A 12,317-nucleotide genomic window follows, 5' to 3' on the forward strand; every position below is an offset into this window, starting at 1 on the left:
GGTAAGTTCTTAAATTGAAATGCAATCTTCCAAAAGTTAAGTATGGCTGAAATATGCAGCAGTGAGCTCAGGAATAGGATATAAGTAGCAGAATGCTTGGGTCACTAAGTTGACAAAGAATCAAATAGCTGGATTAGATAGTTTCTCAAACTTTGTCCCAATTTTAAATTCTGTCTTCCACCAGAATGTTTAGCAGAGTTAGCCAAAGAAAGATATTACAAGGCAGAGAAAAAGGCTCCACAATTTCAATGGAACTGACTTATAGACCCTTCTGAATAAGATTCAGCAAATGAGAGAGATTGCTGTGTCTCCATAGAAGGAAAACTCAAAACAAGTATGTCTCGTGCGATTCGGTGGGAGAGGGCAGAGGCACTGAATGTTACCTCTCTTGCCCCTGCCGTGGTTCCCTGTGGACGGCAATGAGAGTCCGCCAATCAGAATAGAGAGTCTGAGTCTTGATCTTCCAGGCAGCAAGGCTTTATTTTCCAATACAAGTCAACAAAGCCGGGATTTCCGGATGAATCCAATGAACCTACTCGCTTGCAGTCTTTTTATACACATTTTAGCTTCATATCTCATCATTCTTATCTTACATTCAAGGCTATCTTTGCAGACCCAAGGCCATTTTTCGTCGGCCACCATTGTTTACTAGACCTAGGATATGTCTTCTTTTGGATTGGTCACTCATGAATGTGCTATGATATCATTGTGGTTTCATCTTGCCTTCTTATCTGAAGTTTGTTATCTATTTAGCCAAGGTTGTTGTTTGTTCAACCATTGTGGGGTATCCTGCTAGGCTAAGTCTTTTTTAAGATGTGTGTTTTCTCTCTTTCTTATGTTCATTTAGGAAATTATTTTCAGCTTGTGTGTGTGTTTGCTTGACTTCTTTTAGCTTTCATGTTCATCCATTGATGATATGTGTGTATCTATGTGTATTGGCCTGGTAAGATAATGTGCACTTAAAAGGGTACAAGTGTATGCTTAATAAGATATGGGGTATAACAGTATATAGTTATGTGAGAGCTTCTTAGGGAGTGATGATCTTTTCTATGTTAATGATTATCTCTTACATGTCCCCCCCTTTGAGACTTATTATTAGTCTCACTAAACTATTTTATGATATATTTTTCCAATATATTTCTTAGTCATGTTTCGGTTTTACGAAATGTGGAGGAGCTTAAGTGTAGGATCAATATCCCTTTTGTTTATTAATAGCCTAATTGTAAGCTGCTCCTCCAGATTCCCTTTACCTGACAATTCATCACAAATACACTTTGTATTAACACATCTCTCCCTCCTTGATTTTTGTTTGATCATTTAAGTATTTCCTCTGTGTATGGGTTCTTTGGCGTATCTAGGGTCATATTATCCCCTCTTACTTTCGTACTATTGCTAATAGTACATGCTGTCCATTGCCCTGTTAATTACACATTGACATAAGCATCCTGCTAACGCTATCCCTACTATTATAAGTAGCAGTAACATAAATGATTTAAAAATCCAGTCAAACATCCCATGTCCCAACCATCCAGGTGGACTATAATCATGGAATTCGTGACCTATCTTTTGGAGTTGGTCTGCTTGTGCCTTTATATGCTTTGCAAGGTTAGTTATATTCTCAGATTTATCTGGTATGTAAGTGCAGCATTCTTGTTTAATTATGGCACATGTTCCTCCTTGTGAAGCCAATAGATAGTCCAAAGCCAGTCGATTTTGTAGTGCTACTGTGCGGACTGCCATTAGTTCTGCTGATACTTCTGTCAAGGCTTGCCCCGTTGTTCGAGCTTCAGCTGCAGTGACATTAGCCAGTTGTTCCAGGGCTGAGGCCATCAGAATTAACTCGTTTGCTGTTCTTCCTCTCCCATATAATGGAAAGGCCATCATAAAGAACCATTCAGTCTTACTGACTGTTCGTTTTGCTCGCGAAGGGTGGCTTTGTAGGGAGGGCAGGTGGTGCATATAGGGCACTACATATCCCAGATAACAGGAGCCTGTCCAGTTCGCAGGAAGCCAGGGATATGCCTTTGTACCGCATAAAAAGTAAGTTCCATTGTAGGCCGTAAAGTTATCAGCCAACGTCATCCAAGGTTGTATAGTTTTTCCTTCCCACATGTTGCTTGATGTGATGTTGCATATTTCAGTCCAGTCTATATTGAACATACCAACTGTACTTAAATCTTTCACGGGTGGTTGCCATTCCACAGTTTGTTGACATTTACTTTCTCCAACTCTTGCTCCATTCCCCTTTTTCTTCAAACAGAGGGATCCTGGTCCATTCGGTTTTGGGACCGTCAGTACAGGTGGGAACTGGGAATGGTTGTAAGTTGGTTGGTACCATGTAGCAAACCTGGTCATCCTATACCCAGCCGACTCCCACATTGTCATGTCTCCTCCCTTCCCTGTCTTATTTTGTCTCAATATCCATTCTACAGTTTCTGCAATCTGAAAGGGGAGAGACTGGAGTGGTAGGCCTTCTCTGGAATGGCTTGGGATGTGTGTGCAGACCCAACATTTGCTTATATTCAATTTTTCTGCATATATATATGACATATATAGGTAAGTATTTACATGCGATCTGTCTTTTTCCTGTTCACTTTCACCTTTGCCACCCATACTAAGTACTAGTATTATCCCCATCCATCCTACCCCTGCTTTTCCCATGCTATCACAAGGAGGGAGAGTACAATTATCACAGTTTACACAATTCTTTTCCCGCGCTTTGTCGCCGCTACTACTATTTAGTTTACACAGTCTTTCAGTTTCAGTTTCTCTTGTTTGTCAGTTCAGTTGATAGCTCAGTCTCCTGGATCGAATTCGATGAACCGTGAACTTGAGCGGTAGAGTTTGTGTCAACAGTCCTTGTTCCTGAGGAGGGAAAATACTGATCACTGTATACAAATCAAATTTCCATCTTCTTTTAACGCATCGAAACAGATCTTCCCCTCTCTTGCAGTCTTTAGTGTTATTTTGCAAGATAAGGAGTGTCAGTCTCAATCATAGTTATCATGAGTCTATTCGGTGGGGGTAGTTCAACTTGGCCCCATTCCTGGACTTCTTGTTCGGGGATTTGTTCATTGTCTATTCGCACTACCATTTGTCGTGTCATTAGTCTGGTAATAAAAGATCTCAAAGCAGGCAGTAAACAACAAAAGATTAGTCCAATTACGATTATTACTATTACTACTATGACCCCTGCCTTTGCAAACCATGCTCCCCATTGTCCGAATACATTATGAAGCCAATTCCAAATATTATGGCCAAATCCAGCATTGTCATGCATTTCTTTCCTTAGATTTTGTAATTTGGTCATAGCTTTAGTGAACGAACCTTTCGAATCAGTGTTGTTAGGGATGAATGTGCAGCATTGATCTCCAAACATAACACATATACCCCCTTTTTCTGCTAATAGCCAATCTAGTGCTTGTCTATTCTGCCAAGCCATTTTGCTAGTTGCATCCAACTGCTCACCTAGTGCAGTAAGAGCATCATTAGTGTAGTTAATGAATCTCTGCTGATTGTAATAAATGTAATTAATCCATTCAGTGTTTTTGTTGGGGGTAATCCAAATCAGAATGGATTCAAACCCCGCAGCTATCTCATGTCTCGCTTTGAATTCATTGGGGATTCCCCGAGGTTGTCCTATTGCATCTAATTTTATTTCTGGATTAGGTGTGTATGACCTTCTTACTCTCTGAACTTCCATTTCATGTTCCATCGGTAACAGGACAGTATTTTGTGCCAGCATGACCCTAGCACAGAATCCAATCCAATCTACAGGCAGTTTTGCCATTAACCCCTTTTTGGGATCTCACAGCCACCACAGATCAGCTAATTGGTTTACCTGTGATTCCAACACTTGTGCGGGAGGTGGTGTTCCCCCTTTTTGTGGCACATATAGACTACGGACATTCCCTATGTTCCATATTCTTTCACAATCCCCGGTGTAATTACCTAATTTAGTTCCCTTATTATTTTTCCTCCAGTAGCAATCTTGAATCAGCAAAGCTGGTTTTATTTTCCATTCTTTTGGGGCTACTTCTACTGTTGTTCTAGGCCATTTTGGACATCTGTGGGTCAAATTATATGTACCTCTTCCTACCCTTGCATATAAGATACAGTGATATTGGCACACAGGTGCTCTCCCAGTGCACAAATTATTGCAAGTGGATTCTGAACAATTTATTACTTGAGCAGTATATGTCTGGCCTCCTATAGTATACTTTCGCTCATAGGTTGGATATTTGTTTTGACAATTCTCTCTTTTCCATTTTTGCTGCCAATCTCTACAATCCTTTGATCCCCAAGGTATATCTATTATCCAAGTACGAGGTTTCTCTGAGGCACATATCACACACATTCTTTCCCATTATTATTTTTGTATCCTGTATATTCAGCCCATTTCCACCATTCATTTCTCTGTGCTTTTTCCCAAATTGTATCTGCTGCTATTGACCGCTTGTGATTTCTTTTCCTTAGTTGATAATAGATAGGATCCTGATTACCTTCTTTACTCATCTTGCTGTTTATTAGTTCTTTTGTTTTTATTTTCCACATTTGTCTGCCTTCTCGGACTTTTAGTGTTGTATCTGTTATAAATTGCCCTTCTCTATTATTCACCCAGGAAGTCTTCGATGGCAATGGTTTCCAAGTCCCAAGTCAGGAAGGGGGCGGGAGCTGCTGCCCCTTCTTCCCCACTTCCTGTGCTAGGACCAGGAACATCATCTGGCCCATCATCCAACTAAAACTCAATGTTATCCTCACTATCCTCCCTCTCTGCATCTCTATTTTGATCTGGCACAGAACTGTTGGAACTCTCTTCTGTGTTTTCTTCGTCCCCACTACTACTTCTATCCGGGCTTCCAACTTCGTCGGCTTCTCTATCTTCCCCTATACCTGGTATTGTCCTAGTACAATGATTTAAATGATACCACAATGTACTGCCTTCTACTTGTAAGGCTGTGGGTGAAACTCTGGTAACTTCGAAAGGTCCTTCTCTTCTTGGTTCGTCCCAGCGCCTTCGGAATTTCCTGATGTATACTCGATCTCCAGGTCTGATTCGGTGGTCAGCCGCTGGGCTTTCTTCTTCCTTGGCTTTTTCCTGTTCAAATATAGTTCTATGTATAACAGTTAATTGCTGCATGTATTCTTTAGCGTCTTGATCTAAACATTCTAGTGTAGGGCCTCCCATTCCCCTAATCTTTGGCACGGGCATTAGTCTCCCCATCATCATCTCATGTGGACTTAAGTGTGTTATTCTATTTTCCTGACTTCGGCACTGCATTAAGGCCAGTGGTAGGGCATCAATCCAGTTTTTCCCTGTATCGCTACAGATCTTGCTTATTTTGGCCTTAAGAACTCCATTTGCCCTTTCTACCATTCCTTGTGACTGAGGATGGTAGACACAGCCAAATTTCTGTTTCACCCGGAGCACTGAGAGGGTTTCTCTCCGTACCCTTCCTACAAATGCAGATCCATTGTCTGAACTTAATTGGGCTGGTATGCCAAATCTTGGAATGACTTCTTTCGTTAGGAAGTTGATCACTGTTCCTGACCCTTGATCTTTAGATGGTGTTGCTTCTATCCATCTGCTGAACCTGTCAATGATTACTAACATATATCTTTTCCCTTTTATCTTTTTCCCCCATGTCCACATAATCCATACACAGGTGTTTAAACGGTCCCTCAGGAATGGGTATATGTCCTATTGGAGCAGTTATGCCTTTCCTGATATTGTTCTGTGCACACACCTCACATTGACTTAGCATGTAATCAATGGAATTCTGTAAGTATGGTGACCAAAATCCTTCCTCCTTAATCTTCCTGATCACTTCTCCTCTTGCACAGTGATCAACTCCATGTGCCTCACTTATTAGTAGGGTTAGTAATGCTGTGGGTGCTATTACCAACCCCTCTCCATTTCGCCACAGCCTATCCTGCTGTCCTTGCATCGCCCCCCTTTCTTTCCACATGGTCTTTTCAGCTACTCCAGCGTCCTCCTGTATTTGCACTACATCTTCTAAAGTGGGTTGGGGAATGACATTCCCTACCCCTGGTCCTGGATGTGGTTCTGTTACTTCCACTGGAGCTATTGGAGTTGGCACACATCCTGATGCTTCTCTAGCTGCTTTGTCGGCTTTTGCATTTCCTTTAGTCACATTATCTTTTCCTTTCTTGTGTGCTTGACATTTGATTATGGCCAATTCTTTTGGGCCCATCATAGCTTGTATTAAGGCTTTTATTTGGCCTTCATGTTGTATTGGTCCCCCACTACTTTTCATAAAGCCTCTCTGTTTCCAAATTGATCCAAACAGATGACACACTCCATGCGCATAGGCTGAATCTGTATATACTTCTACTGCCTCCCCCTTTGTTAGTTCACATGCTCTGGTTAGCGCCTTAAGTTCTGCTAGCTGGGCCGAACAGGGCTGTTCACATTTTTCTGCTTCTATAACTTCAAGCCCTCCTTGTCTCTGTTCAACTATGGCATAGCCTGCATGGTTTCCTAAATGATCCCTGTAACATGAGCCATCTACATACAGTGTCCTTTTCCCATCTGTCACTAGTCCCTCTGCTTTTAAGTCTTCTCTCAGCTTCATAAATGTTTTTGCTTCTCTTAAGCATTCATGTTCTTCTCCTTCATGGGGTAATGGCATGTAATCAGCTGGATTTACTCTGTTGCACTTTATTATTGTGATATCTGGAAATGTGGTTAGCATTCGATAATGATGGATCCTAGCAGGTGTCAGCACAAATTTTCCTTGCTCAATCAATTCAGCTACTTTGTGGTGTACATGTATGTTTATTAAGTATCCCATTGTGATGGTAGCTGCTTTTTCGTAAGCCCACCAAGCAGCTGCCAAACCCTGATAACAGGGGGGTATCCCAGGGCCACATCATCTAACTTGGTGCTATAATAAGCTACTGCTTGTTTCTTTCTTCCTTTACAGCTTTCTTGCATTAACACAGCAGTTGCAAATCCCGTTTCCAAAAGGTCAAAGAGTTTATCATATGAGGGCAGCATCAGTGCTGGTGCTTGCACCATCTCTTTTTCACATTATCAAATGCCTCTGAGGCCTCCCTGTCCCATATCAAGATCGCTTTTAACTCCTCACATCCGGCCTCTTTCATTATTTTCCTTAACGCTTGTGTTTTCTCTGCATAGTTTTCTATCCATTCTGAACTAAATCCTGTCATTGCTAAGAATGTCATCATCTGTCCTACTGTCTGTGGTTTTGGGATTTTTAACACAGCTTCTATCTGCTGGTAAGCTATTCTTTTTTGTCCAACTGTTATTTCCCTTCCAAGGTATTCTACTTTTCTCTGACAGAACTGTAATTTCTTTCTTGACACTTTATGTCCTCCTTTTGCCAGTTTTTCCAGCAGTTTCAAACTTTCTTCCCTACATTGTTCCTTTGTTTCTGTACACAAGTCATCCACATATTGTATCAGTGTTCCTTCTAGTTGTATCCCTGCTAAATCTGCTCTCAACACTTGGTTGAATACATGTGGGGAATGTTTGAATCCCTGTGGCATTCTATTGTATGTGTATTGTTTTCCTTCATACGTAAATGCAAATAGGTACTGACTCGCTTGTGCCAATGGCACACTGAAAAACGCTGAGCATAAGTCTATTACTGTAAACCATCTGCTTTCAGACGGTATGTTAGTTAATAAGGTGTAGGGGTTAGGGACTTCTACTGGCATATTTTCCACTACTTCATTAACTGCTCTCAGATCGTGTACTAACCTCCACTTTTCTCCATCTGCCTTTTTAACTGGTAATAAGGGTGTGTTGCATTTACTTCGGGTTGCTTTTAACACCCCTGCGCCTACTAGTCCTTTGATTGTTTCTCTTATGCCTTTTACTGCTTCTGCCTTGATTGGATATTGTGGTTTATAAGGTCCCTGACATCCTGGCTTCAATTTTACTTCGACTGGGGTAGCTGTTTCAACTTTGCCTACATCTGTGTCGTTCTTTGACCATAGCTCCTCAGGGAGAGAATCTAAATCTTTTTCTAACTTTGCTCTCCATTCTTGCTCTACTTCTCTATCCTTTAACTCTATTCTTACCTCCTTTGGTCTTCCAGTCATCATTGCATTAGCAGATATTTTCATCATTTGTCCGTCAGTCGACATCCAAATATTCTCATTGTTTAGAACATAGAACAGTACAGCACAGAACAGGCCCTTCGGCCCACGATGTTGTGCCGAGCTTTATCTGAAACCAAGATCAAGCTATCCCACTCCCTATCATCCTGGTGTGCTCCATGTGCCTATCCAATAACCGCTTAAATGTTCCTAAAGTGTCTGACTCCACTATCACTGCAGGCAGTCCATTCCACACCCCAACCACTCTCTGCGTAAAGAACCTACCTCTGATATCCTTCCTGTATCTCCCACCACGAACCCTATAGTTATGCCCCCTTGTAATAGCTCCATCCACCCGAGGAAATAGTCTTTGAATGTTCACTCTATCTATCCCCTTCATCATTTTATAAACCTCTATTAGAACATAGAACATAGAACATTACAGCGCAGAACAGGCCCTTCGGCCCACGATGTTGCACCGACCAGTTAAAAAAAAAAACTGTGACCCTCCAACCTAAACCAATTTCTTTTCGTCCATGAACCTATCTACGGATCTCTTAAACGCCCCCAAACTTGGCGCATTTACTACTGATGCTGGCAGGGCATTCCAATCCCTCACCACCCTCTGGGTAAAGAACCTACCCCTGACATCGGTTCTATAACTACCCCCCCTCAATTTAAAGCCATGCCCCCTCGTGCTGGATTTCTCCATCAGAGGAAAAAGGCTATCACTATCCACCCTATCTAAACCTCTAATCATCTTATATGTTTCAATAAGATCCCCTCTTAGCCGCCGCCTTTCCAGCGAAAACAATCCCAAATCCCTCAGCCTCTCCTCATAGGATCTCCCCTCCATACCAGGCAACATCCTGGTAAATCTCCTCTGCACTCTTTCCAGCGCTTCCACATCCTCCTTATAGTGAGGTGACCAGAACTGCACGCAATATTCCAAATGCGGTCTCACCAAGGTCCTGTACAGTTGCAGCATAACCCCACGGCTCTTAAACTCCAACCCCCTGTTAATAAAAGCTAACACACTATAGGCCTTCTTCACAGCTCTATCCACTTGAGTGGCAACCTTTAGAGATCTGTGGATATGAACCCCAAGATCTCTCTGTTCCTCCACAGTCTTCAGAACCCTACCTTTGACCCTGTAATCCACATTTAAATTAGTCCTACCAAAATGAATCACCTCACGTTTATCAGGGTTAAACTCCATTTGCCATTTTTCAGCCCAGCTTTGCATCCTATCTATGTCTCTTTGCAGCCTACAACAACCCTCCACCTCATCCACTACTCCACCAATCTTGGTGTCATCAGCAAATTTACTGATCCACCCTTCAGCCCCCTCCTCTAAGTCATTAATAAAAATCACAAAGAGCAGAGCACCAAGCACTGATCCCTGCGGCACTCCGCTAGCAACCTGCCTCCAATCCGAAAATTTTCCATTGACCACCACCCTCTGTCTTCGATCAGACAGCCAGTTACCTATCCAATCGGCCAACTTTCCCTCTATCCCACACCTCCTCACTTTCATAAGCCGACCATGGGGGACCTTATCAAACGCTTTATGTATATGACATCAACTGCCCTACCTTCATCAACACACTTAGTTACCTCCTCAAAAAATTCTATCAAATTTGTGAGGCACGACTTGCCCTTCATGAATCCGTGCTGACTATCCCAAATTAATCCGCATCTTTCTAAATGGTCGTAAATCCCATCTCTAAGGACCTTTTCCATCAATTTACCAACCACCGAAGTAAGACTAACCGGTCTATAATTACCAGGGTCATTTCTATTCCCTTTCTTAAACAGAGGAACAACATTCACCACTCTCCAGTCCTCTGGCACCATCCCCGTGGACCGCGAGGACCCAAAGATCAAAGCCAAAGGCTCTGCAATCTCATCCCTTGCCTCCCAAAGAATCCTAGGATACATTTCATCAGGCCCAGGAGACTTATCGACCTTCAGTTTATTCAAAACTGCCAGGACACCCTCCCTCCGAACATCTATTTCCTCCAGCCTATTAGCCTGTAACACCTTCTCTTCCTCAAAAACATGGCCCCTCTCCTTGGTGAACACTGAAGAAAAGTATTCATTCATCACCTCGCCTATCTCTACTGACTCCATACACAAGTTCCCACTACTGTCCTTGACCGGCCCTAACCTCACCCTGGTCATTCCTTTATTCCTCACATAAGAGTAAAAAGCCTTGGGATTTTCCTTGATCCGACCCGCCAAGGACTTCACGTGTCCCCTCCTAGCTCTCCTAAGCCCCTTTTTCAGCTCATTCCTTGCTAACTTGTAACCCTCAATCGAGCCATCTGAACCTTGTTTCCTCATCCCTACATAAGTTTCCCTCTTCCTTTTCACAAGACATTCCACCTCTTTCGTGAACCATGGTTCCCTCACTCGGCCATTTCCTCCCTGCCTGACAGGGACATACCTATCAAGGACATCCAGTATTTGTTCCTTGAAAAAGTTCCACTTTTCATTAGTTCCTTTCTCTGACAGTTTCTGTTCCCAACTTATGCCCCCTAATTCTTGCCTAATCGCATCATAATTACCTCTCCCCCAATTGTAAACCTTGCCCTGCCGTACGGCCCTATCCCTCTCCATTGCAATAACAAAAGACACCGAATTGTGGTCACTATCTCCAAAGTGCTCTCCCACAACCAAATCTAACACTTGGCCCGGTTCATTTCCCAGTACCAAATCCAATGTGGCCTCACCTCTTGTCGGCCTATCCACATATTGTGTCAGGAAGCCCTCCTGCACACACTGCACAAAAACTGCCCCATCCGAACTATTTGACCTACAAAGGTTCCAATCAATATTTGGAAAGTTAAAGTCCCCCATGACAACTACCCTGTGACCCCCACACATATCCATAATCTGCTTAGCAATTTCTTCCTCCACATCTCTATTACTATTTGGGGGCCTATAGTAAACTCCTAACAACGTGACCGCTCCTTTCCTATTTCTAACCTCAGCCCATATTACCTCAGTGTGCAGAACCCCCTCGAAGTGCCTTTCCGCAGCCATTAAACTATCCTTGATTAACAATGCCACTCCTCCACCTCTTTTACCAGCTTCCCTACACTTAGTGAAACATCTATACCCCGGAACGTCCAACAACCATTCCTGTCCTTGTTCTACCCATGTTTCCGTAATGGCCACAACATCGTAGTCCCAAGTACCAATCCATGCCCCAAGTTCATCTACCTTGTTCCGGATGCTCCTTGCATTGAAGTAGACACACTTCAACCCACCTTCCTGTCTACCGGTACCCACCCTTGACCCTGATACCTTCCCCAACACCTCACCACCCTCACTGACTTCTGGACTACAACTCCTTTTCCCACTCCCCTGACAAATTAGTTTAAACCCCCCTGAAGAGCCGTAACAAATTTCCCTCCTAGGATATTGGTGCCCCTCTGGTTCAGGTGCACCCCGTCCTGTTTGTACAGGTCCCACCTTCCCCAGAATGTGTTCCAATTATCCACGTATCTGAAACCCTCCCTCCTACACCATCCCTGCAACCACATGTTTAACTGCACTCTCTCCCTGTTCCTCAACTCGCTATCGTGGCACCGGCAACGTACCAGAGATGACCACATGTTTTGTCTTGGCTCTCAGCTTCCAGCCCAGCTCCAGAAATTCCTGCTTTAAATCCCCGTCCCTTCTCTTACCTATGTCATTGGTACCAATGTGTACCACGACTTGTGACTGTTTCCCCTCCCCCTTCAGAATCCGGAAAACACGGTCTGAGACGTCACGGACCTTGGCATCCGGTAGGCAACATACCATCCGTGAGTCTCTTTTGCTGCCACAGAACCTCCTATCTATCCCTCTAACTAACGAGTCCCCAATAACTATTGCCCTCCCGCTCTGCCCCTTACCCTCCCGAGCCACAGAGACGGACACAGTGCTGGAGATCCTCTCACTGCGGCTCACCACTGGTATGTCATCCCCCTCAACCGTATCCAAAGCGGAATACTTGTTGCTAAGGGGAACGACCACCGGGGATCCCTGCACGGACTGCTTCCTCCCAGCCCCTCTCACCGTCACCCATCTGTTTTCATTCCTCGGAGTAACTGTATTCCTAAAGCTTCTGTCTATGGCCACCTCTGCGTCCCTAATGATCCTAAGTTCATCCAACTCCAGCTCTAGTTCCCTAACACGGTTTTGGAGGAGCTGCAGATGGGTGCACTTCCCACAGGTGT

At 43.5% G+C, this 12,317-nt stretch overlaps 1 protein-coding gene across 1 annotated transcript in view; it reads left to right on the forward strand.

Moving 5' to 3' along the window:
* Positions 1-12,317, forward strand: part of cep89 (centrosomal protein 89) — a 119,544-nt gene that overhangs the window by 49,247 nt on the left and 57,980 nt on the right. The window lies entirely within an intron of this gene.

This window comes from Mustelus asterias, chromosome 4, assembly GCF_964213995.1.
Source record: "Mustelus asterias chromosome 4, sMusAst1.hap1.1, whole genome shotgun sequence".
NCBI lineage: Eukaryota > Metazoa > Chordata > Chondrichthyes > Carcharhiniformes > Triakidae > Mustelus > Mustelus asterias.